We start from the raw sequence: 24,177 nt of genomic DNA, 5'->3' as shown, positions 1-24,177 counted from the left end.
AGCCAGCTCTCAGAGTGAACAAACCCCTCACTCCTCTTTTTTATCTATCAGCCAGGGCACCCTGATTGGATCAGATTAACAGCCCCCAATCGGGGAACTCATATTATATGAGGTTTGGCTGGCTGACTTTGTTGCAATCCCTACAGCCATCCACTAATTGAGAGCAGAAGAGGCTATACCATAAAAATATAGCAAGATGATACTGGTAGTGTCCTGATAAGTTAACTTTTACTAATTACAGGTAAAAAACAATGACTGCAGATGATGGAAACCAGATTCTGGATTAGAGTGTTGCTGGAAAAGCACAGCAGTTCAGGCAGCATCCAAGGAGCAGGAAAATTAATTACATCACTATGGGAAATACCCAGCAGGAATTAATGAGGATATGCTCATGATTTGCCAATAGTCACTTTTCACCTCCAATGCCATTGGTCCTGTGAGTAAAATTGATCTTTATGTAATAATCATAAGTTGATGTTAGGGAAATGAATTGACTCATAATCCTGAATAGACGATGTCTGGATTCAGGAGGTGACTAATGCACTGAACATGACATCAGAAGAAAGTGAGGACTGGAGATCTGAGGTGAAAGGTGTGACACTGGAAAAGGACAGCAGGTCAAGCAACATCCAAGGAGCAAGTGAGTCGACGTTCCGGACGTAAGACCTTCATCAGGTGCATTCCTGAAGAAGGGCTTATGCCCAAAATGTTGATTCTCCTGCTCCTGAGATGCTGCCTGACCTGCTGTGCTTTTCCAGCCAAGCAGAGGCTGATAGCCAAGTTCGGTACCCATGAGGATGGCCTCAACCAGGACCTTGGGTTCATATCACACTACAGGTGACTGCACTGCACTATACACACACACGCACACACACAGACACACATTCTCTCTCTCACACACAAAAACACACTCTTACATACTCACACACTCATGCAGACCCTCTCTCATACACACGCTCTCTCTCATGCATACACACCTACACCTCCCATTACTCAAAACCATGCACACATCCTCTCACAGGCTTATACTCCATCACACCCACACACACGCTTTACTTAACTTTCACACGTGCAAACACACTCTCTCATGTGCACTCACACGCACACACTCTCTCTCTCTCATGCATGCACATGTACATATAAGTCTATGGGGTGAATTTGCATTTGCAGAATTATATTTGCAAATAGATTGTATTTTGCTCAAAAAATGCACAATCTGCAGGCGATCAATGCATGTAATATTTTATAAGTTCCACTTTGGAAATAGAACCAGTCTGACTGAAGATTGGGACACAGACAGACTCTAACCTCACACCTTTAATGTACTGTCTGAGCTGAGATGGCACCTTTTGTTATAAAACCTTAAGTTATCTCGAGAAGGTGACTTAAAAGAAGTTCTGGGATTTATATATTAATGAACCGAAACCTGCAACCCATTCTCAAAGATAAAAGACTTAACAATGACCCAGATTTGTTTAATATATCAGTTCAGTTGCATGACACTATAATCTTTTGCTATAAATTCTGTGTCTTATGGTCTTATGCTCCACAACTACTTGTTGAAGAAGCAATGCTCTGAAAGCTAGTGGTTTTAAATAAACCTGTTGGATTATAATGTGGTATTGTGTGATTTTTAACCTCAACAGAATCATAATTGTGGTTGAAAGTCAATTCACTTTTATATGTACAATCACTCGGGGAACCCTATTGTATTCCACGGAGCCCTTGGGCTAGTAATTTCAATGCCTGAGAGGATTGGCAGTGACAGTGTAATCCCCAGAAGTCTCCCAAATGTTTTGTACCTTGCAGCATTTTCTTGTATCCTAGCAACACAAAAAGGAAATAATGGAAGACAAAATACATTCATGATTTGGCGCTAGATGAAGGAAACTTAGAAGAACCTACAGCAGGAGGCACTGCATTGGCTGCTGTGGGAGAGATCTGTCCTGATATGAATTGGCTACATTACTATTCAAAGTATGTATTATGGCATGGGCATGGTACACAGATGAAACAGTACTTAAACTCTAAAGTGAATTGCTATGATTATGCCATTGAAACTTACCAATGATGGACCTTACCATGCTTTAAGGTGCCACTGCTTCTTTTTATGATGAATAGTTTCTACTTATTGGAATTCTGCAGTGCTGTGGCCTTGTGGCTCTGTTCTAGGATCAATCCTGTCTGGATTCCAATACTGTCACTGGATTTGGAGTAACCACAAACTAATTTAGGATGAACAGTAAGTTTTACACGTGTATTCTGTCAGCTCAGATGACTCAAATTAATTGAGGCAAGTCATGTGAGGTTGTGAAACACGCTGAATGGGATTAAGGCCATAAAACAAAGCGGGAGAAGAAGGCCATTCAGCCCATCTGCTCTGCCATTCAGTGAGATCATGATTGATCTGATCATCCTCAACTCCACCTTCTTGCCTTATTGCCATAATCCTTGATTCCTTTACCAATCAGCTTTGAGTTAACCACATGTGAATGATTGAAAGACCAGGCCTGATCAGGCCAAATGGCCTTTTCCACTCTAATGCTGATTTAATCTAACTTAATTGGATCGTTCCCAGTTCACTGAACTTGTTAGAGCCAATATCTCTGACTGGAGAGCTTTAAAGAAAAATGATTTTTTTTCATAAACTGAAGCAGGACTGCTGAACTGGAATACATTTAATTATCTATCACTAATAATGTATCTTCATGCAAAGTAACAAATCTTAAACTAGGTTTAGGAAAGCTGCAGGACTCATGAATCTGTTTTTTATCCTATATTCAATCTTCTCCTTCCCCACGCTATTCCATAGTTGTGATAACACCACTGGCAAAAGGAACCTGTTACTTAATTGAAAGGCACCCTTGTGGAATAGGCAAAGGCCATGTAGACCTTTCAACCTGGTCTATTACTCAGCTGGATTGTGAATGATCTGTATCTCAGCATTTCTCCATATTCCTTGATTGCCTGATCTAACAAAAATTACTGTTCAGAGGGTTGGTGTGAACTTGTTGGACCGAATGGCCTGTTTCCACACAGTAGGGAATCTATGATTCTATGAAAAGTCTATCGTTCTCAGTCTGGAAATAAAAAAATAAAATTTACTCATGGGATGAGGGCATCAGTGGTTGTGCCACCATTTACTGCCCAACCCTAAGGTAAAGTCAGAAGTCACATGACACCAGGTTTATAATCCAACAGCTTTATTTGAAATCACAAGTTTACGGAGTGTTGATCCTTTATCAGGTGAAGTGTGCAGTGCTCTGAACTCTTGTAATTTCAAATAAACCTATTGGATTATAACCTGGTGTCATGCAAATTCTGACTTTGTGCACCCCAGTCCAACACAGGCACTCCACATCAAGTCCATCCCGAATAGTGCAGAGGGCAGTTCAGAGTCAACCATATTGCTGTGGATTTGGAGTCTCGTGCAGACCAGACCAGATAGTGAAGGCAGGTTTCTTTTCTGCAAAGACATTTGTGTACCAGATGGATGTTTACAACAATTGAATGTGATTGCAACTGGGCTAGTCTTTTTTTTAAATCAAATCAAATTTCACTATTTGCTATACTGGGATTTGAACACAGGTCCCCAAAACATTAATCATAGTCCAGTAATAATGACCACTACACCACAGCTACCTTGCCCTGTCCAAGTATTAAATTCTGCCTCAATATTGCCTGATTCTAATGTCCAGAAAATGTTTGTTCACCCTCTATTTTTAGTCCTAAGTTTTTTCTCCAAAACAAATTACCTCTGTTGAGCTACGTGCCCTTGTACTGCTGTGTAGGAACATTAGTGTATATGTCTAGAAGTGCTGTGCAACCTGTTACATGCAACAAAACAGGATCTGACAGAAAGAAAATATCCCAATTCCTTCCCACAATGGCATTGGGGCCGAACTATTTCTAAGAAAGCTTCTTTTCAGAATATCTTCTTTAACACTGAGGACTGCAAAAGGACAGCTGTTAATTAAATGTGTTCGCTTAGGCATATACTTGATAAACTGCAGGGGGCAGTATTGTGCACAGCGCACAACCTTCTGGAACTGTATTTTCTGCATTGAGGTACAATAAAAGCCTAATATATTCCTTTCAGTTGTATTATGTCATTTTACATTCTAAATACTGAAGTATACCTCAGAACCTGTAATTACACATAACCTGTCTGATGTAGCTACACTGGAATGTTTGGTTGGCACTCAAAAGGTGACTCTAACGATCACAGTTCTTGGCACACTCACTACATGCAAGTTTGAACTAGCTACAATTTGTCATTATTTTCTTTTTGGTATTTTGTTAATACAAATCCAGATCGTTGCCAGATCTTAATGGAGTTGGCAGTAGACAGCTTAAGAACACTGATCACTTTACTGATCTTAGCCTAGTTAGATTCGTGACTTTGTAATGTTAGTAGCAGGAGGCAATGTGCTCCATTTGACAGTAAGTTGGACTTGATTACAACTCAGTCAAAGCCCACTCACTTTCCCAGATCAGGCCAGGTTTTTAAGGAAAGGATTATAGGGGAAGAACAGGGAAATGGGTCTAACTGGTAGTTCTTTAAAAAAAAACTCAGCCCAAGAAAATGGGCTGAATGGCCTCCTTCTGCATTTATGATTCTGAGAACCAGCCCTTGCATCTGATCCAGCCACATGAAGGTCTAATTGTGCTCAGTAGAAGAAGGGGCTCAATGTTCACTTAGTTTCAGGTGTACAATATCAAGGCATTGCTGCAAAATTTGATTGTAATCACTGGCAGCATCTCTCAAGATGACCAGAGGATATGAGTTTTATCATGCTTGACCAGCTTTATTTCAATCAGTGGGATAGATTCTGCTTCTTTGCAATACATCACAGACCTTTCTGTCTGTGACATTGGTAGCTGCAGTTAAGAACTTAACACTACACCTCCATTGAATTGGCTGCTTGGCTCCCAGCACTCCATTTCACTTGATAAGGTGCAGTCAAACACAAAGACAGTGAGGAAAACAATGGGGTGTAGTCAGCTAGCCCATAGTTGAACTGGCCAGAGGCAAACATCAGGTTAATTGTGGAGTCATACCAAAGAAGGAACCATAACGCACATGAAAGGAATCCGTCCAGCGACAGATGGGAGTGCAAATCAGGGCAGGACTTATACACTTAATGGAGCTTCGAAATCGACATTTTGGGCAAAAGCCCTACATCGGGCTTTTGCCCGAAACGTTGATTTCGAAGCTACTTGGATGCTGCCTGAACTGCTGTGCTCTTCCAGCACCACTAATCCAGAATCTGATTTCCAGCATCTGCAGTCATTGTTTTTACCTTATACACTTAATGGTAGAGTCCTGGTAGTGTTGCTAAACAAAGGGACCTTGGGGTGCAGGTTCATAGTTCCTTAAAACCGAAGTCACAAATAGACAGGATAGTGAAGAAGGTGTTTAGTATGCTTGCCTTTATTGGTCAGTACAGAGAAATAGGGGTTGGGAGGTCATGTTGCAGCTATACAGGATGTTGGTTAGGCCACTTTTGGAATGCTGTGTTCAATTCCAGTCTCCCTCTTATTGGAAGGATGTTATGAAATTTGAAAGGATGCAGAAAAGAGTTACAAGGATGTTGCCAGCATTATAGAATTTGAGCTATAGGGAAAGACTGAATAGACTGGGGCTGTTTTCTCTGGAGCGTCAGAGGCTGTGGAGTGACCTTACAGAAATTTATAAAATTATGAATGGCATGGTTAGAGTGAATAGTCAATGTCTTTTCCCAGGGTAGGTGAGTCCAAAATTAGAAGGCATAGGTTTAGGGTGAGAGGTGAAAGATTTAAAAGAACCTAACGGGCAACTTTTTCACGCAGAGGGTGGTGTGCTTATGGAACGAGGAAGTGGTGGAGTCTGGTACAATCAAAATATTTAAAAGGCATCTGGATAGGTGTGTGAACAGGAAGGGTTTGGAGGGATATGGGCCAAGTGCTGGCAAATGGGATTAGATTAATTTAGGATATCTGGTTGGCATGGATGATTTGGACCAAAGGACCTGTTTCCCTGCTGTACATCTCCATGACTCTATGTGTAATGCTATTTATCAATTGATCTACCTATCTATCTGGGAGAAAGTAAGGACTGCAGATGCTGGAGCTCAGAGTCGAGAATGCAGTGATGGAAAAGCACAGCAGGTCAGTCAGCATCCGAGGAGCAGGAGAATCGATCTTTTGGACATAAGCCCTTCATCAGGAATAATGCCTGAAACACAATAGATACACTCCCCACTCAACTCAAACACAATTTTTCTCCAGGCAGAAGAAGTGAAAAATTACCCACAAAAATCTCAGACATTCCTCTCTAACACCCTTGGGCAATTAAAACTTGACCAGCTGATCACCCTCGAGCGGTCAGGCAGCATCCGAGGGGGGGGGAGGGCATCAATGCTTCAGGCAAAAGCCCTTCATCAGGAAATGTCAATTCTCCTGCTCTTCACATGCTGCCTGACCTGCTGTGCTTTTCCAGCACCACACTCTCGACTTTGATCTCCAGCATCTGCCATCCTCACCCTCTCCCAGCTGATCACCTTTTCCTACTTAGACAAATGTTACTTCTTATCTTATCCATTGTAATAACAGAGCTCCTTCTTTGTCTTGACGGAAGTGATTGCTGGGCCTTTTACTGAAATATTTGTATCATTGATAGTCAGAGGTGAAATGACTATAGAAAGACAGGAGGTTGGCAAACGTGGTGCCACTGTTTAAGAAGGGTGGTAAGGACAAGTTAGGGAATTATAGACCAGTCAGTCCGACATCAGCGGTGGGCAAGTTGTTGGAGCAAATCCTGAGGGACAGGATGTACATGTATTTGGAAAGTCAAGGACTGTTTAGAGATAGTCAACATGGCTTTGTGCGTGGAAAATCATGTCTCACAAACTTGATTGAGTTTTTTGAATAAGTAATAAAGAGGATTGATGAGGGCAGAGCAGTGGATGTGATCTATATGGACTTTAGTAAGATGTTTGACAAGGTTCCCCATGGGAGACTGGTTAGTAAGGTTAGATCTCACAGAAGACAGGGAGAACTAGCCATTTGGATATAGAATTGGCTCAAAGGTAGAAGATAGAGGGTGGTGGTGGAGGGTTGTTTTTCAGACCAGAGGCCTGTGACCAGTGGAGTGCCACAAGAATGGTTGCTGGGTCCACTACTTTTTGTCACTTATGGTTTGGATGTGAACATAGGAGGTATAGTTTGTAAGTTTGCAGATGACACCAAAATTGGAGGTGTAGTGGACAGCGAAGAGGGTTACCTCAGATTACAACTGGATCATGACCAGATGGGCCAATTAGCTGAGAAGTGGCAGATGGAGTTTAATTTAGATAAATGTGAAGTGCTGCATTTTGGGAAAGCAAATCTTAGCAGGACTTATACACTTGATGGTAAAGTCCTTGGAAGTGTTGCTGAACAAAGAGACCTTGGAGTGTAGGTTCATAGCTCCTTGAAAGTGGAGCTGAAAATGTGTTGCTGGAAAAGCGCAGCAGGTCAGGCAGTATCCAAGGAACAGGAGAATCGACGTTTCGGACATAAGCCCTTCTTCAATTCCTGAAGAAGGGCTTATGCCCGAAATGTCGATTCTCCTGTTCCTTGGATGCTGCCTGACCTGCTGCGCTTTTCCAGCAACACATTTTCAGCTCTGATCTCCAGCATCTGCAGTCCTCACTTTCTCCTCCTTGAAAGTGGAGTCAAGGTAGCTAGGATAGTGAAGAAGGCGTTTGGTATGCTTTCCTTTCTTGGTTAGAATATTGAGTACAAAGGTTGGGAGGTCATGTTGCGGCTGTACAGGACATTGGTTAGACCACTGTTGGAATATTGTGTGCAATACAGGTCTCCTTCCTATCGAAGAGATGTTGTGAAACTTGAAAGGGTTCAGAAAAGATTTACAAGAATGTTGCCAGGGTTGGAGGATTTGAGGTATAGGGAGAGGTTGAATAGGCTGGGGCTGTTTTCCCTGGAGCGTTGGAGGCTGAGGGGTGACCTTTTGGATGTTTATAAAATCTTGAGGAGCATGGATAGGGTAAATAGACAAAGTCTCTCCCCTGGGATCGGGGAGTCTAGAACTAGAGGGCATGGGTTTAGGGTGAGAGGGGGAAAGATATAAAAGAGACCTACGGGGCAACGTTTTCACACAGAAGGTGGCACGTGTGTGGAATGAGCTGCTAGACAAAGTTGTGGAGGCTGGTACAATTGCAACATTTAAAAGGCATCTGGATGGATATATGAATAGGAAGGGTTTGGCGGGATATGGGCCGGGTGCTGGCAGGTGGGACTAGATTGGGTTGGGATATCTGGTCGGCATGGATGAGCTGAACCGAAGGGTCTGTTCCCATGCTGTACATCTCTATGACTCTAGCTGATGAAGGAGCAGTGCTCTGAAAGCTAGTACTGTACTTCCAAATAAACCTGTTGGACTCTAACCTGGTGGTGTGATTTTTAACCTCATTCTAAAGAAGGCTCTCATGTCACTTTTCAGCCTTTAGCATTTAACAAGAGATTTAATACCAAACTAAAATGCAAACAGACACCAAAAAAACCCTTTAAAATGACCCATAAATGTCAAACACTTGAATGGCAGTGTAATTTATTGATCAGATGACTGGTTTGTGTTCTGGTGCTGCACAGCGACCTGTGATGTGATACAATAGCAACGATGCTGACAACATTGGTTAAGGTTTGACCAAAGGTTAATTATTAAAATTGCAGGATCAAAGAACATTCTGGTTTCTTGTGTAGACTGAAAGGCAGCAGTGTTCATGCCACGCCCAATTGATTATTCATATAAACCCAACCCATTTTAAGTTGTTCTTTGGTCAGCTAAAAGCACATGCCTGCCACACTACACATCTATGACAATTGGCTGAGAAGGAGGATTTTTAAAAAAAATTCATAAATGTTTATGGGAATACAGAAGAAATTTGAGTCTGTTGGAAAGCTTTTAATAGATTTGAGGGGGCTGGTGTAAGACAGAATAAAAGTAGATTTCAACCCGCCCAATATAAAATAGGACAGTGCTGACGAAGAGTCCGAGCAGACTTGAAACATTAACTCTGTTTCTCTCTCCACAGATGCTGTCAACCCTGCAGAGTTTCTCCCACACTTGCTGTTTTTTTTAATTTCAGACTTCCAAAATTTGCAGTATTTTACTTTTGTTAGAATACGATGTAGAAGGTGTAGGTGGTAAAGGAGGGATGCTTTTTCAAACACATTCCGTACTGCTTCCTGGATCAGTCTATTTGAATACAATGAAAAAGAGCTCGTTTGATTGAATTCATTTGATGAAATGGAACAAATTAATAATGGGACAATAGGGAAATAGAGTTACAGAGGTGTATAGCATGGAATCAGGCCCTTCAGTCCATCCTGTCCATGCCGACCATCTTTAATAAATTAATCTACTCCTATTTGCCAGTACTTGGCCCATTGCTCTCTAAACCCTTCCTATTCATGTAGCCATCCAGATGCCTTATAAAAATAGCAACTACAACATAGTCGGTCACAATGATGAAAGATACTGGAGAGTCACAAATAAGGCAAAGTTTAGTGAGATAGGAGATTTGGTTGAGAATCCTACAGGATCAAGTGGATCACCAGTAATGATCACCCATCCAATCACTCTCCAATGTGAACCAAATTGGATGGGGCTTAAAAATCTTCCTGCTTTGTGGAAAAGGTTAGTTTCAATAATCTGACCCAAATTAATTAATTAGGAAGGAAAGTTGGCACATAGTATAATAGATTAATAATGCAAAATCTTTATTTATGACATGGTTAGATTTCCAAAGAATATTTTTGTACAAGGAGGCCCATAACAAAATGAAGTTCTGAGTATGAAAAGAAAATGAAAATTATGATATAGATAAAGAGCATAGCAAGTGCAGTTAGAGGTGATGTGGGATTTTTAAAAGACTGACAAAGAAGAAACTACCATATAATATGAAACAAGATGGAAGCAGAGACAAATTATAATCATGTCAAAAGAATAAGACAGTTAAAAGAATAAGGCGTTGAAGGGGGAAGTTGTGGAGGAGATCATAGAATCATTGAATCCCTACAGTGTGGAAGCAGGCCATTCAGTCCACACCAAGCCATTGAATAAATATTTCACAATTCTTCTTTAAAAGCAGCAGAAGCATTGAGAAAGTAAGTGAACTAGAGGAAGATATGGGAGATGGTTTTAGTAGTTAACATGTTAACAATTTAGCAGAACTGAAGGTAGATTAGTCATCGGACTCTTGACGGTTGCCCTCTAGGCAATAAGGTATGAAAGAGGAATTAATGTGAATACCGACCACAATCTTTCAATCCCTCTTATCCATTTCATGGGGTTTGCAGCCAACTGACTGTGACACACCAGTTCAAATTGGGAGAGTAACAAGTATGGACCAGTTAGTCTGAAGTCAGTTATAAGGAACTTCTTACAACTCATAACACAGCAGCAATGATCCGCATGTATACCAGCAGGGGATAATCAAGGAGAGCTGGCACAAATATATAGAAAGAAATTCATACTTGATTAATTCCATGAGAATAGTAGAAAAATTCACTAGCTGCACAGATAGATTCAATAAATATTTGAAAACCAAATTCAGAAAGATGTCAATAAATTTGTAGAAATATAAATGCTTTATCGCAAGGAACCAGTGATAAACATAACATGGTTAGATTTCTAAAGAATTGGTCTCCTTCTATTCAGTAAGTTTCAGTGGGTCTGAAATTTACCTGGGCTGAAATTCAAAGTGGGGTTGCAGAGAAACTTGAAGTGTCTGTTTCATTTGAACACCACTGGGTTTTAACGGTAGGACATGACGTTTTAACATCAGGAGCAGTTTGTTTCTCTGTTGGTTGAGGAAGATCACGCAAAACTCGACTCAACTTATGGCCAGCTGACAAATGTGAGCTGGTCATGTCTCGTCTGCACCTATGTAATACTCTGCCCAGTCGGAACCAACAAACCTGGGAAACATTTACTGCTCTTCTTGAATGAAGAGATATCAAATGGTAGGGAATATCTTGAAGCCAACACCTACATATCCCAGGCAGTTCATTTCAAGACTAGATCCGAGATTTATGAAATACTCGCATAATTAGAAACTAACAATTTCCTCTTGCTTTCCCTCAATAGTTTGAAATCAAAAAATCCTCATTCTACATTAGGTTCCCATAGCTCAATCCCAAATATTAGCTTTTTTTTATATACCCAGTAGTGTTATCACACACTACTGAACGACTTTGTCACCACCAAAATCACCGTGATATTTTTGTTTGCTTTTCCTTGATAGCTACCGCCAATCAAGTATTTACAAGCAAAACCCATTGTGCGTAATCGAATATTAAATAGGTTCACTTCAAGATTTAATGGAGATAGGGCAGCAAACTGTGGGTATAAGTAATGTTGCCTTGGTCCTACAGGACATAGAGTTGCTGTCTTATCAGACAGAGACAACTCGGACTGGTTTAACCTTGGAGTCACCATATCTCAGGTGTGGGGAAATATTGAGAAGGAATGTCTTTCATGGTAACAGGTGCAGGAATTGAACCCATGCTATTGGCATGAATCTGCATTGCAAACCAGCTGTCTAGCGAACTGAAAGGGTAGAGAAGGTAACTAATCAGCAGGCAGGTCACTCAATAACATATTTCAATGGCTGCAAGTTGCATATTGAGAATCTGGTCAGCCAGAAGGAGAGGGGTCTGAATGATTTTTTATCTTGACTGTTTAGCTGGAGAAGCTGTGGGGCTTTGGCTATACTCACGGCTAACCTATTTCCTACTCCATTACAATTACTGATTCGTCCTTCAGACAATGCAATCACCAACCAGCACGCCCACCTCGTTCTCCAACCTTTCCCAGAACTGCTAACTTTTCCCCGATCTCTCTCTAATCTTCCTCATGATTGGAGTTCACCTCATCAAAAGCTCTTCTAGTCAGATTCATACCTGGCACAAAGGAAGATGATGGTGGTTGTTCAAAGTTAGCCATCTGAGCTCCAGAACATCTTTGCAGGAGTTCTTCAGGGTCGTGTCCTAGACCCAACCATCTGCAGTTGCTTCACCAATAACCTTCCCTCCAACATAAAGTCAAATGACTGCACAATGATCTGGACAATTCGTGAGGCTTCTGATACTGAGGTAGTCTATGCATAAATACACGCAGACCCAGACAATATGCAGATTTGGGCTGTCAAGTGGCAAGTAGTATTAGTGCCACACAAGAGCCAAGGAACGATAATTTCAAACAAGAGAGAATCTGACCATTGCCTCTTGACATTGAATGGTATTACCATTACTGCAATACCCATGATCAACATCTGGAGGAAACTGCCATTGACTAAAAAACTATACTGGACTAGCCATTTAAAAACTGAGGCTACCAGGAGAAAGTTGGAGGCTAGGAATCTCACAGTGAGTAACTCACCTCCTGGTTCTCCAATGCTTGTTCACTATTTACAAGTCAGGAGTATGATGGAATATCACCCACTTGCCTGGATGGGTACAACTCCAACAACACACAAAAAGCTTGGCAGCATCCAGGACAATGCAGCCTGCTTATTGGCACCACATCCACAAACATTCATTCCTCACAAAGAATAAAGAAAGAACAAAGAAAACTTACAGCTCAGGAACAGGCCCTTCGGCCCTCCAAGCCTGAGCCGATCCAAGTCCACTGTCTAAACCTATTACCCAATTCCCAAGGATCTGTACCCCTCTGCTCCCCACCTACTCATGCATTTGGCCAGACTCACCTTAAATGCCTGCCTCTACTACCTCTGCTGGCAATGTGTTCCAGGCGCCTACCACCCTCTGTGTAAAGTACTTGCCGTGCGTATCCCCCTTAAACCTTTTACCTCTCACCTTGAACGCATGACCTCTCATTATTGAATCCCTTACACTTGGAAAGAGCTTACCTCTATCTACCCTGCCTATACCCTTCATGATTTTGTAGACTTCAATCAGGTCCCCCCTCAATCTCCTTTTTACTAATGAAAACAATCCTAACCTACTCAGCCTCTCTTCATAGCATCATCAACAATCAGTAGCAGTAGTGTGTAACATCTACTAAGATGCACTGCAGAAATTCAGCAAGGGTCCTTAGCGTGCACCTTCCAAACCCATGACAGCTACCATCGACAAGTACAAGTGCAGTCCATACAAGTGATAATCACCATCTCTAGCTTCTCCTCTAAACCACTCACCACCTTGACATCACTTCCTTCAGTTTGCTGCATCAAATTCTTGGACCTCTCTATTCCCATCAACTGGACTGCCGCAGTTCAAGATGGCAGCTCAACCAGCTTCTCAAGGGCTGGTCCAGATAGTGATGACAACATCTCAGGAATGAATAATAAAAAGTTCTGTGGCCAACTCCCACCCTCAGCAACAGGAATTTTACCTGCGTCTAGAGGACAGGAGGAGAAAACTGGGGCAAGAAAATAGAATCAATATTGAGGAGGAAACTAGTTTGACGTGAGTGGTTAGAATGAAACCATTGAATAATTTATTGACCTTAGCAATGACAAAATGTCCTTGTTAAATTTAACAGTTACCAAAGTCCACACTTTGATTAACTTGTGTTTCTAGTCTTATGCCTGGATTTTCCAGTATCACATAATTACAGTTGTTAACATTTGTACGAATGCAAGACATTCATTCAGAGTTCAGTATCAAAGTTCCTGGAAGGATTTATTGTATAGTCAGTTCTTTGTCCAAATTAATATGCTTGAGAGGACCAGTTATAAGATTGCCAACAGGAAATGTGAGATACAAAGATTTGTTTCAGCTTTGCTGATAAAGTTGGAATGCATACTTATACTTTGCCACAAGGCATTAGTAGTGGGACAACAAAGTAGACTGTAGTCTCTTTTCAAAAATGCTGGTTATTCTCAATCCCTTAAATGCTCCTGTTGCTGTATCAGTTTATACCTATCAATGAGATAGGATAACATTGCACTAGAAAAATGAAATCAGAAGTCTGATCATAAACTTAGCCAGCAAATTATGACATTGGAAGAAAAGAGGGCGATGGAATTGATTTCTATTCCATTTGATCGTGATATGTGCATCATGAAACTGGTTAGTGCCATAGTTTATACAGCAAGCTTCCACCTCTGGCATCTGAGTTCAAAATGAGTCCAGACTGATAATCCAAAAGTCTCTCTTCTGAAATGAGGTTATGGAGCTTCAATCAATTTTTCAGTATATGGGCACAGAATAATAAAGCTTCCATCAATTTGATACAATTAAGGAAAGAAGTTTACTAGTGCAGGAGATAGTTGGACACATGCCCAGTCTGTTAAGCAGACAACTAAGTCTTTTGTCTTTATCTGGCATTATACCTGCTATGCCCATAAGGTATACAGGTGACAGGTGTCATTGCTTTGACAATAAAGTTCAAAACTCAATCCTCAAAGGGGATATCAAAATGTCCCTCTGAATTTTTTTCTTCATTTGTGGTGAGATGAATGGCCTCTGCATTTGCATAGCAATGTGGAGGTAACAAGATAGGAAATCAAACTTATGGTCGACCACACCTTAGCATATCCGTGAACCTTTAGCTTTCATGTCAGTGTTAATAGATTCCATGTTAATAGAACATGTAAGTTGATCTTATTTTTTTTTTAACATCTAATTGCATGAACTAGTTTCCTACTTATTATTTCGAACCTCCTCCAGATACCATCACTTGAGCCCAAAAGGGCAATGCAATTAAGCAATGTGGGAATTCTCAATATTCAATTCTCCCATTGTTTTGTCTTGGTAAGTCTCTGCACAATACCAACTTGGTTCAGATTAAGATGGTCCCAGTGTAGCATAGTGCTTCACAAACCTTTCCATGCTGTAAATCCATTTCGAGGCTTGAAAATTGATTCAGTGTGAACTGAGTGTGGTGTTTGAAGGTTGTGACAGCAGGGTCCTGGTGGAATGGGAGGACAGCTATTATAACTCGATAAGAGTTCCATGGTGGCCATTACTGCTGCAGAGCTTGTGACCCCACAATCCCAGCTCACAACCCCACTTAGGGACCCAACTCTTACTTTGGAAAGTCCTGGTGAAGCGATGAACAGGATAGTTTTCCACTTACAGGGAAGACCATCACTAAGGGCTATAATTATAAGATAGTAATCAATAAATCCACTGGAGAATTGAGCAGAAAGGTCTTTGCTCAACAAGTAGCAATTCGTTACGTGCTGGTTTTCAGGGCTAACTACATGTTGCCTTTGCATCTCTTTCCAGGATACTGGTTCCCATGTATGACCGTGTATGTAGAATTCCTGTGTGCAGCGTGAGTATTCTTCTTTATGATGGTGTACACAGGATGTGGGTTCGAGTTAATTGTTGCACACTGGAGATTGAGAGGATCGATTGAAATAATGAACTGTCACAATGACAAAATGCTGCAACTATTCCCTCAAAGAAATAAAAGGGACACCAAATATTTCTGCTACTGTACTTCCTGCTACAGCCATTGTCTAAAGAGCGCAGAAGTTAAATGAAGCATAGTGCAGAGGAGAAACTTTATCTGCGATACAGGTGTGTGCTTTTCTTCCGGCGGATTAGATTTCTGCCTAATGATTAGTCAGTGGGAAGTCGCGCCAGTGTGATTGTATTGAAGAGGAGGTAGCTGTCTGAGAGTCAATTTAGGAACTTGGAGTCATTCTGAAATTCATTGTGAAGGAATGTGCGTTGTATTTACCACTTTTCTTTACAGACAAAATAACCAATTTGATTTGAAGATTAAACCTTTGGGTTACTAATCCTTACATTTTAATCTTCTTATTAGTCAGACATACCTGATCTAACCCTTTAATAGGTTTTGTTTGACTCATTTTATTTTGGCTTTATAAATACTTACAAAGTGAAAGAAGATAATACAAGACCAATATAATAATGGACAGTGATAATCTAACAATTCTTCACCTTGCTGTAATCATTACTTTTTTCATTTCCATTACCTGGTTTCTGACTGTGGGATCAGTCTATTTTCAGTTCTCTTACTGTTTGACTGTATAAATCTACTTTTCTTCTTTCTACTTTGCTGTACTTTATAAATCACACTGCATTAAATCTTTTACCTGATTTTGATTTTATTCTCAATGATCTCCTGTCAAATAAATTCTAGCCAATTGTACTCCAGCAGAAAGATTCTGTTAGGTTAGAGCAACTATGATTGTGCCTCATCTACCCCAACTGGCAAAAGTTGGTGAGAGAAGAAGACCAGGAGAGATAGAGAGAAATAGATTTTGACCTTCCTACTGGACATGAACCAATAGTGAAAAAGACAAAGGAGATTTCTTCCTGACAAGAAAGTCAAAGCAGACACTTGATGACTTCAGTTCACTGCTTATTCCTCTGGACTGCCATCTTGGAAACCCAGTCAACATCTCAGGGCATATCTCTGGGGCACCAGCCACATGTACCCTCTATCCATCAATGCCAACATCTGCTTTATGTCAGCCTGTCCATCATGCCACATCCTAATCCACTTACAATCAGCTTCTGAACTGCCTGCTGCACCTCAGGGCATTCTGGTAACCATCATTGTGATGCTCCTGCAAAGATACTATATATGCTGGACTAGGCACTCAGCTCACTGATTGGAGTGGGCTGTATCCCTGGGCTGGCTCACTTGGTACTTTAGCTTACTCACTTTGAGCCTACCTGTGACAGGGTTATGGCTACCACATCCATGTCTTGCCTTACCCTGCCCTTTTGCAGTACACCCCCTCAGCCAGAACTACCTGGCTCCTGCATTGCCTTGTCATTTGGTGCAGATGCAGAGCTAGGAAGCTTGTTGCAGTAGTCGTGAGTCCTCAGTTATCAAGGGAACCAGCTTTCCGCTAAGGGCCCTAACATAATAAATCAAATGTAGCCTCCAATGCTGATCTAGGGACTTGACATTGGCCAGTCAGCCACTTGGCATGGTCAGAATCAAGTCCATCTCCTCGTAAGGGGATAGGAACTGAATGATAGGCAGCCCACCACTCAGCTTGGCTCTTTTTGCCATGGTGTGGGCTGCTTCCAGCTCAAATGGAAAGGAGAGGTGAAAGGGGCTGGCACAACAATTACTGTTGAATTAAAGATGGTCAGGTGTTTCAAGAGAAAGTGGCAGAATTATGTGAGTGAGAGTAAGTGAGGGAACATATTGTAGGCAACAGTGATAGAGCATGAGCCTTGATGCAAGGTGGGTAGAGTAACAGTGATAGAGCATGAGCCTTGATGCAAGGTCGATAGAGTAACAGTGATAGAGCATGAGCCTTGATGCAAGGTGGGTAGAGTAACAGTGATAGAGCATGAGCCTTGATGCAAGGTGGGTAGAGTAACAGTGATAGAGCATGAGCCTTGATGCAAGGTCGATAGAGTAACAGTGATAGAGCATGAGCCTTGATGCAAGGTGGGTAGAGTAACAGTGATAGAGCATGAGCCTTGATGCAAGGTGGGTAGAGTAACAGTGATAGAGCATGAGCCTTGATGCAAGGTGGGTAGAGTAACAGTGATAGAGCATGAGCCTTGATGCAAGGTCGATAGAGTAACAGTGATAGAGCATGAGCCTTGATGCAAGGTGGGTAGAGTAACAGTGATAGATCATGTATGAGGTATCAGAGAGATGATGGTGGCACTGACCCTCATGGAGCAGAGAAGGTCATTGACCTTTTTCCCATACTGCTGAATGTTACTCTAGACAGCTGCAACTGCACTGACCGGGTGTCAACCTCAGACCAGGCTACCATTAGTAATGTGTCCTCCTCTGGCAGAGATGGGGGATAAGGACATCCCTTCTCTTACCACCCCCTCCATTAGGGCCTTGTCTGCAAAGGGGACCCCAAATTCCGCTTCTCTGCCATGACCAGGGAAAAAGTCAGGAACCTTGCAGGGTAGCTCCGGACTGACTGTGCTTGTCTGGGTGGTGCACTATGGCATTGGTGCCTCGGATGTCCAGTCTATTCTGAGATATCCCACTATTGGCAAATTGTTCTGGATATAGTGAGTGGTAGAATTTGATTGGCATAGGATGAGTTGCATGCCACAGGGGCATGTTAGGAAGTTCATCAGGCAGATTGGGATGATACTGTGATAGATTTTGTTAGGCCTGCAGAAGAAAAAACTTTCCACGAAACTTAAAGGAATTGACACTTCACCAAACTATGGTAAAATTCAGAACATTATTTTTTGATATTCTATAAGTGTATGCATGGGCTGTGAATGATATGTTTGACATTAATTAAAATCAATGAATATACAATTCCACTGACCTAGCATCTCTTCTGCTGGCTAAGCTCAATTGTCTTCCAGTCCACTTTTACCTCCATTTTTAAATCTTCATCTAAGGCCTTACCCTTAGGATCTCTCTAACCTCCTCCAACCTTTCAACATCTCTGTGCTTTCCAACTCTGACCCCCTGTGGCATCCCCCAGTGCCTTTGCCCAATATTGACAGTCATACCGTTAACCAACTCCCTTAAATCATTGGAATTTCTACCCAAAAATCTCTTTGACTCTCAACCTCAATCACTTTCTTTGAGATATTCCTTAAAGCATACTTCCTTGTCTAAGTTATTATCCATTTGTCCAAATAATTTATTTCGTTTGGGGGGTCATTTTTTGTCTGATTATACTATTAAGAAGCAGCTTGGAAAGTTTGGTCGTACTAAAGGCAGTACATAAATACAACTTTTTGTTGTTTTGCATATCTTCATAAAACTGATATAATTGAGTCATTTTTTAAAATTACTGAAATTAGTGAGACTGTACAATGCTAATCATTTGATCACTTAAAAGATATTCTACATTTTACATATATAACATCCATTGTGTCCGATATATAATATTCCATACTGTACAAAATTGTCAAAAACAATGTATATTACAATAAATGCACATTTCATGTCTTCTACCTTACAAGCCACGTAATTTCCCAATACAAACCGCATTATCGATTACACAAGGTGGACAACAATCATTTGACACTATGCACATCGACCATAGATATTTTGCTAGTTTGTGTTGGTATTTATACCTCAATGAATAAGAAAGATTTTCAAGTCAATGAGATGGTCAGTGTTTATTGGGTTTTGACTGCTTACTGTTGCTGTTTTTCCTTACTTTACAACTGGAACAAAATGTCAGAAAACCTTTGTTTGTTGTGGAAGTCATGCTGAGGTCATGTAAGATGCCATATAAAGGTGAAATCATTTACTCTTATGAAATAGTTTACCGTCTTTCTACATATCAATACGTTCACAAATTGGATTAAGTGTAGCTATTGCAATTTCTGGGAGTAATCCTTACATCCTACTTTTGCTGAAAAATGCGGAGGTAAATAAGTTTCTTCCCCTTTATGAAGACTGGTCTCTGACTGAAACAAAGACATTTTTCCAATTCCATTTTATCAAATCACATGCATGTATAAAACTTGTTTAGACCTCTGATGGTCCGTTATATATGATTTCATACACCAGAAATATGAACTTTCACGAACTTTAATTCATAGTGTTCTGGTCAACCTTTTGTTAAAATTTGGTGGATAAGATTAAGTTGTTCAACCTTTACATCTTTAGATTAGATTACTTACAGTGTGGAAACAGGCTCTTCGGCCCAACAAGTCCACACCGATCGTCCGAAGAGCGACCCACCCAGACCCATTCCCCTACATTTACCCCTTCACCTAACACTATGGGCAATTTGGCATGGCCAATCCACCTAACCTGCACATCTTTGGACTGTGGGAGGAAACCGGAGTACCCAGAGGAAACCCACGCAGACACGGGGAGAATGTGCAAACTCCACACAGAGTTTGCACATTCTTGTTTGGCTCTCAGCGGACCTTCTGTATCCACAAATGCTTAATCACTAAGACAACCTATCTCTATGACTGTGGTATCACTTGTTCTCACCTATCTGCTGTGTAAACCTTCAGAGTCATACAGCATGGAAACAGACCCTTTGGTCCAACCAATCCATGCTGAACATAATCCCAAACCAAACTAGCCCCACTCCTTACTCATATCCTTCCAAACATTTCCTATTCATGTACTCATCTAAATGTCTTTTTAAAATTGTAACTGTGCCTCCATCCGTTTCTTCCTCAAGAAGTTCATTCCACACATGAACGACCTTTTGTATAAAAGATTTGTCCCTCGTGACTTTTTAAAGTCTCCCTCCTCTCACCACTGCCTTTTTCTTTCCCCTCTAGACACAATTACTCTAAACCTTTCCTGGCCACCTACCCACATCTTCTACACTCTATTAACTAAACCTTGCTTAAAGATGGATGATGGCTCAATGGTTAGCAGTGCAGTCTCACCGTGCTAGTGACCCGGGTTCAATTCTAGCCTTGGGTAACTGTCTGTGTAGAGTTTGTACATTGTCTGTGTGGGTTTCCTCTGGGTGCTTCAGTTTCCTCCCACAATCCAAAGCTGTGCAGGTCAGGTGGATTGACCATGCTAAATTGCTCCTAGTGTTAGGTGTGTTAGTCAGAGAGAAATAGCTCTGAGTGGATTACTGCTCAGAGGGTTGGTGTGCACTTGTTGGGCTGAATGGCCTTTTCCACTCTGTAGGGAATGTAATCTAATCTAAAACTCTCCTGCCTGTATCCTTCCTTTACATCTATCAACCTGTGCTGACTAATCTACATTAGGCCCTTCATCCAATGCCCTAAATTTGAAATTCTTATCTATGTCTTGAAACCCTCCATGGCCTCTTCCTTTGTCTTTCCAAACTTACAATCAAATCAGAGATCTACATTCTTCCGTGCTTGTAACTCCAGTTTCCTTTGCCCCCACTCCACCCCTACATCCCCCACCACCACCACACCCCACCATTGCTCGCCATGTCTCCTGTTGTGTAGTCCCAAGGCTCAGAAACTCCCTACCTGAACTTCTCCACCTCTCCCTTTTTAAAAAAATGTTGCCTAAAACTAAGTCCTTTGACCAAGATATTGTTGTCAATGCCTCTTTCACTGACTTTGGTATCAATGTTCATCTCATTATGTTCTTACAAAGCACCTTAAGATGTTTTGTGAAGTTAAGGAGCGATACATAGGAAACATCTTGCTTTGTTGTTCAATAATAAATTTACCTAATCATCATGAGTACTCTACGATTTACTTTGAAACCCAGGAACTCAATCAATCAAAACAAAAAGCTGAAGCATTGGTTCATGTTGTCAATCTAGATCAGAGGTGACCTCAAGTCCAAAGGGACTACATTAAGATTAAGCAAGACCTCTTCTTAATTTGCCATTTCATTGGAAAGGAATGCTGTTCAAACCCTGGATATTAACAACATGAGAAATAACTGCATGAGGCGGTCAATTAGTACTTTGACCTGTTCTACCACTCAATGAGATCACGGTTGATGTTCTACTCAACATCATTTTCCTGCATTATCCCCATATTACATGATGAATTTGATACATAGAAATCTTTCAAACTCTGTCCTGAATAAACTCAATGATAGCCTTCACAGCTATCTTAAGTAGAGGATTCCAGGGATTCACCAACCTCTTAATGAAGAAATTCTTCCTCATCCCGGTCACAGAGTCATAAAATCTAAATAATGAAGCCTTAATCTCGGTGCTAAAGAATAAACTCTTTATTGTGACAGTGCCCGCACCTGCACCCCTGAGTCTAGATCAATAAGTCAGGGCCTGCACCCCTGAGTCTAGATCAATAAGTCAGGGCCTGCACCCCTGAGTCTAGATCAATAAGTCAGGGTCTGCACCCCTGGGTCTAGATCAATAAGTCAGGGTCTGCACCCCTGAGTCTAGATCAATAAGTCAGGGCCTGCACCCCTGAGTCTAGATCAATAAGTCAGGGCCTGCACCCCTGAGTCTAGATCAATAAGTCAGGGCCTGCACCCCTGAGTCTAGATCAATAAGTCAGGGGAGACGCCCATTCCTACATCTAGCCTGTCAAGCCTGTAAGTCTTCGTATGTTTAAACAAGATCACTTCTCATTCGCCTACATTCCAGAGAATAAAGGCACAATCTATTTCATCTCTTTTTATAAGATAATCCCTCCATCTCAGGAATGAGTATACTTGTTATTCAGTTGTAAAACTTCATGAAGTCCATCTGGGTAAACATTTCAAACACAGTTCCTTCATTGTTGTGAACCATTTAGTTAAGCCCACCCAATCCACGGCGCTTACAAATGAATAAAAGGTTGCAGTTTCAAGCCTTACTGTAGGATTTGAGCACAATATTAAGGCTGACATTCTCGTGCAGTACTGGGGGACTGCTGCAGTGTTGGAAGTGCTAACTTTTAGATGGTTGTTAAACTGAGACTCTATCTGCCCCCTCAAGTGACATTAAAAAGGTATGACTCTTCTAAGAGTATTCCAGCCAATATGTATTATTCAATCAACAGCAGAAAGAGGTATCCCAGAAGTCATCCCAGACTTGAAAAGTTAACTCTGTTTCTCTCTCCACAGGTGCGTCCAGACCTGCTGAGTTTCTCCAGCATTCTCTTTGTCTGTTTTAATTTTCCAGCATCCATTGTATTTTTCCTCTCGCATTTTTCACAGAATGACTTCTCTGGTAACTATCACATTGCTGTTTGTGGGAGCATGCTGTGTGCAAATTGGCTCCTGTGCTTCCTACAACAATGACCACCCTTCATTGAGTGAAGAGTGCTTTGGGATGTCATAGATTTGTAGAGATGTACAGCATGGAAACATACCCTTCGGTCCAACTCGTCCATGCTGACCAGATATCCTAAGTGGCTACGTTAAAAAAAAATCACACTGCACCAGGTTATAGTCCAACAGATTTATTTGGAAGCACTAGTTTTCAGAGCGCTGTTGGACTATAGCTTGGTGTTGTGTGATTTTTAACTTTGTACACCCCAGTCCAACACTGGCACCTTCAAATCATAAGGGGCTACCGAAAGTGCTACATGAAGGCAAGTCGTCCTTCATGCAAAACCATTTTATGTAAATATTACGAATATTCTGTGAGGTTAAAGGTCACAACTGTGGTTATAATCTATTTGTCCTTGTGCACACACTGACTACCTTCCAAATTCATTTGTCGTGTAATTAGTGGAAGCTCTAGTAAAGTTGGAAACTCAGCAAAGCGAGGCACTGACAAGATCTGTTTTGTTCTGCACTGATTACAAAGCTTTTGCACCGCATATTGGTTCAGTGCCAGAGCCTCTCACACACATATAGATACTGTACTGAATATTTCCAGCGCTAGGACCCCAGGGGAAACCACTTCTCACCATCTCGCCGACACCCTTCAGTTCAGCATCACTCGGCGAGCGCGTCCCATGAGAATTGCAGGGAAATTGAACTTTAATTAAAAACTTCCCCGCGAATATTTGCAGAACCAGCAGCGGGAAAATCATCGGGAGAATCATCGGGAGAGCAGCTCACAGACCTTGGACTATAGGCGAAGTTTTGAAGAGTCTTTATACACATTTCTTCCAAAGAAGAAATTTGAAGATTTACTCCGAGAGGAGTAACTTTCATCTGTTTCCAATCAACATAGATTCGTTTCTGACAATATTTCGGAAGATACCATCTTATGGTGTCAATGGTGGCGAGTGCAACATCTTTCTACTTTGAAAAGTTCCTGGGAATTTTATATTTGCATTTGTCTTTTGGGAATTACATTTTGTAAAGATTTTCTTTTTCTTGTCTTTTGGGGTTATATTTTAATTTTTTTGTGCATTTTTCTGTTGGAGTTACATTTTTGAACGATACTTTTTATATAAATCTTTTGGAGTTAAATTTTTAAAAAAATATATACTTTTACACTAGTTCTTTGGAGTTATATTTTTAACAATATTTTTATATTGATCTTTTGGAGTTACAACACGTTTTAAGATTTCTTTAAACATTTATCTTTGGAGCTACATGTTTTAAATAATATTTTTAAATTGGTCTTTTGGAGTAATTTTTTAAAAATATTTAAATTTTTTTGGGGTTACATTTTAAAATTATTTTTACATTTATTTTAGGAGTTATATTTTTAAAAGTCTTTTTTTTACATTAGTCTTTTGGAGTTACATTTTGAAAAGATATTTTCAGCTTTGTCTTTTAAAGTTACATTTTAATGTTTTTACCTTAATCTTTCTGAGTTACATTTTTATAAATTTTTTTACATTTATCTTTTGAAATTACATTTTTTAAAACTTTTTAAACTTTTTTTTAACATGTTGCGGATG

Source organism: Chiloscyllium punctatum, chromosome 45 (assembly GCF_047496795.1).
Source record: "Chiloscyllium punctatum isolate Juve2018m chromosome 45, sChiPun1.3, whole genome shotgun sequence".
Classification (NCBI taxonomy): Eukaryota; Metazoa; Chordata; class Chondrichthyes; order Orectolobiformes; family Hemiscylliidae; genus Chiloscyllium; species Chiloscyllium punctatum.
This window is presented reverse-complemented; position numbering follows the sequence as displayed.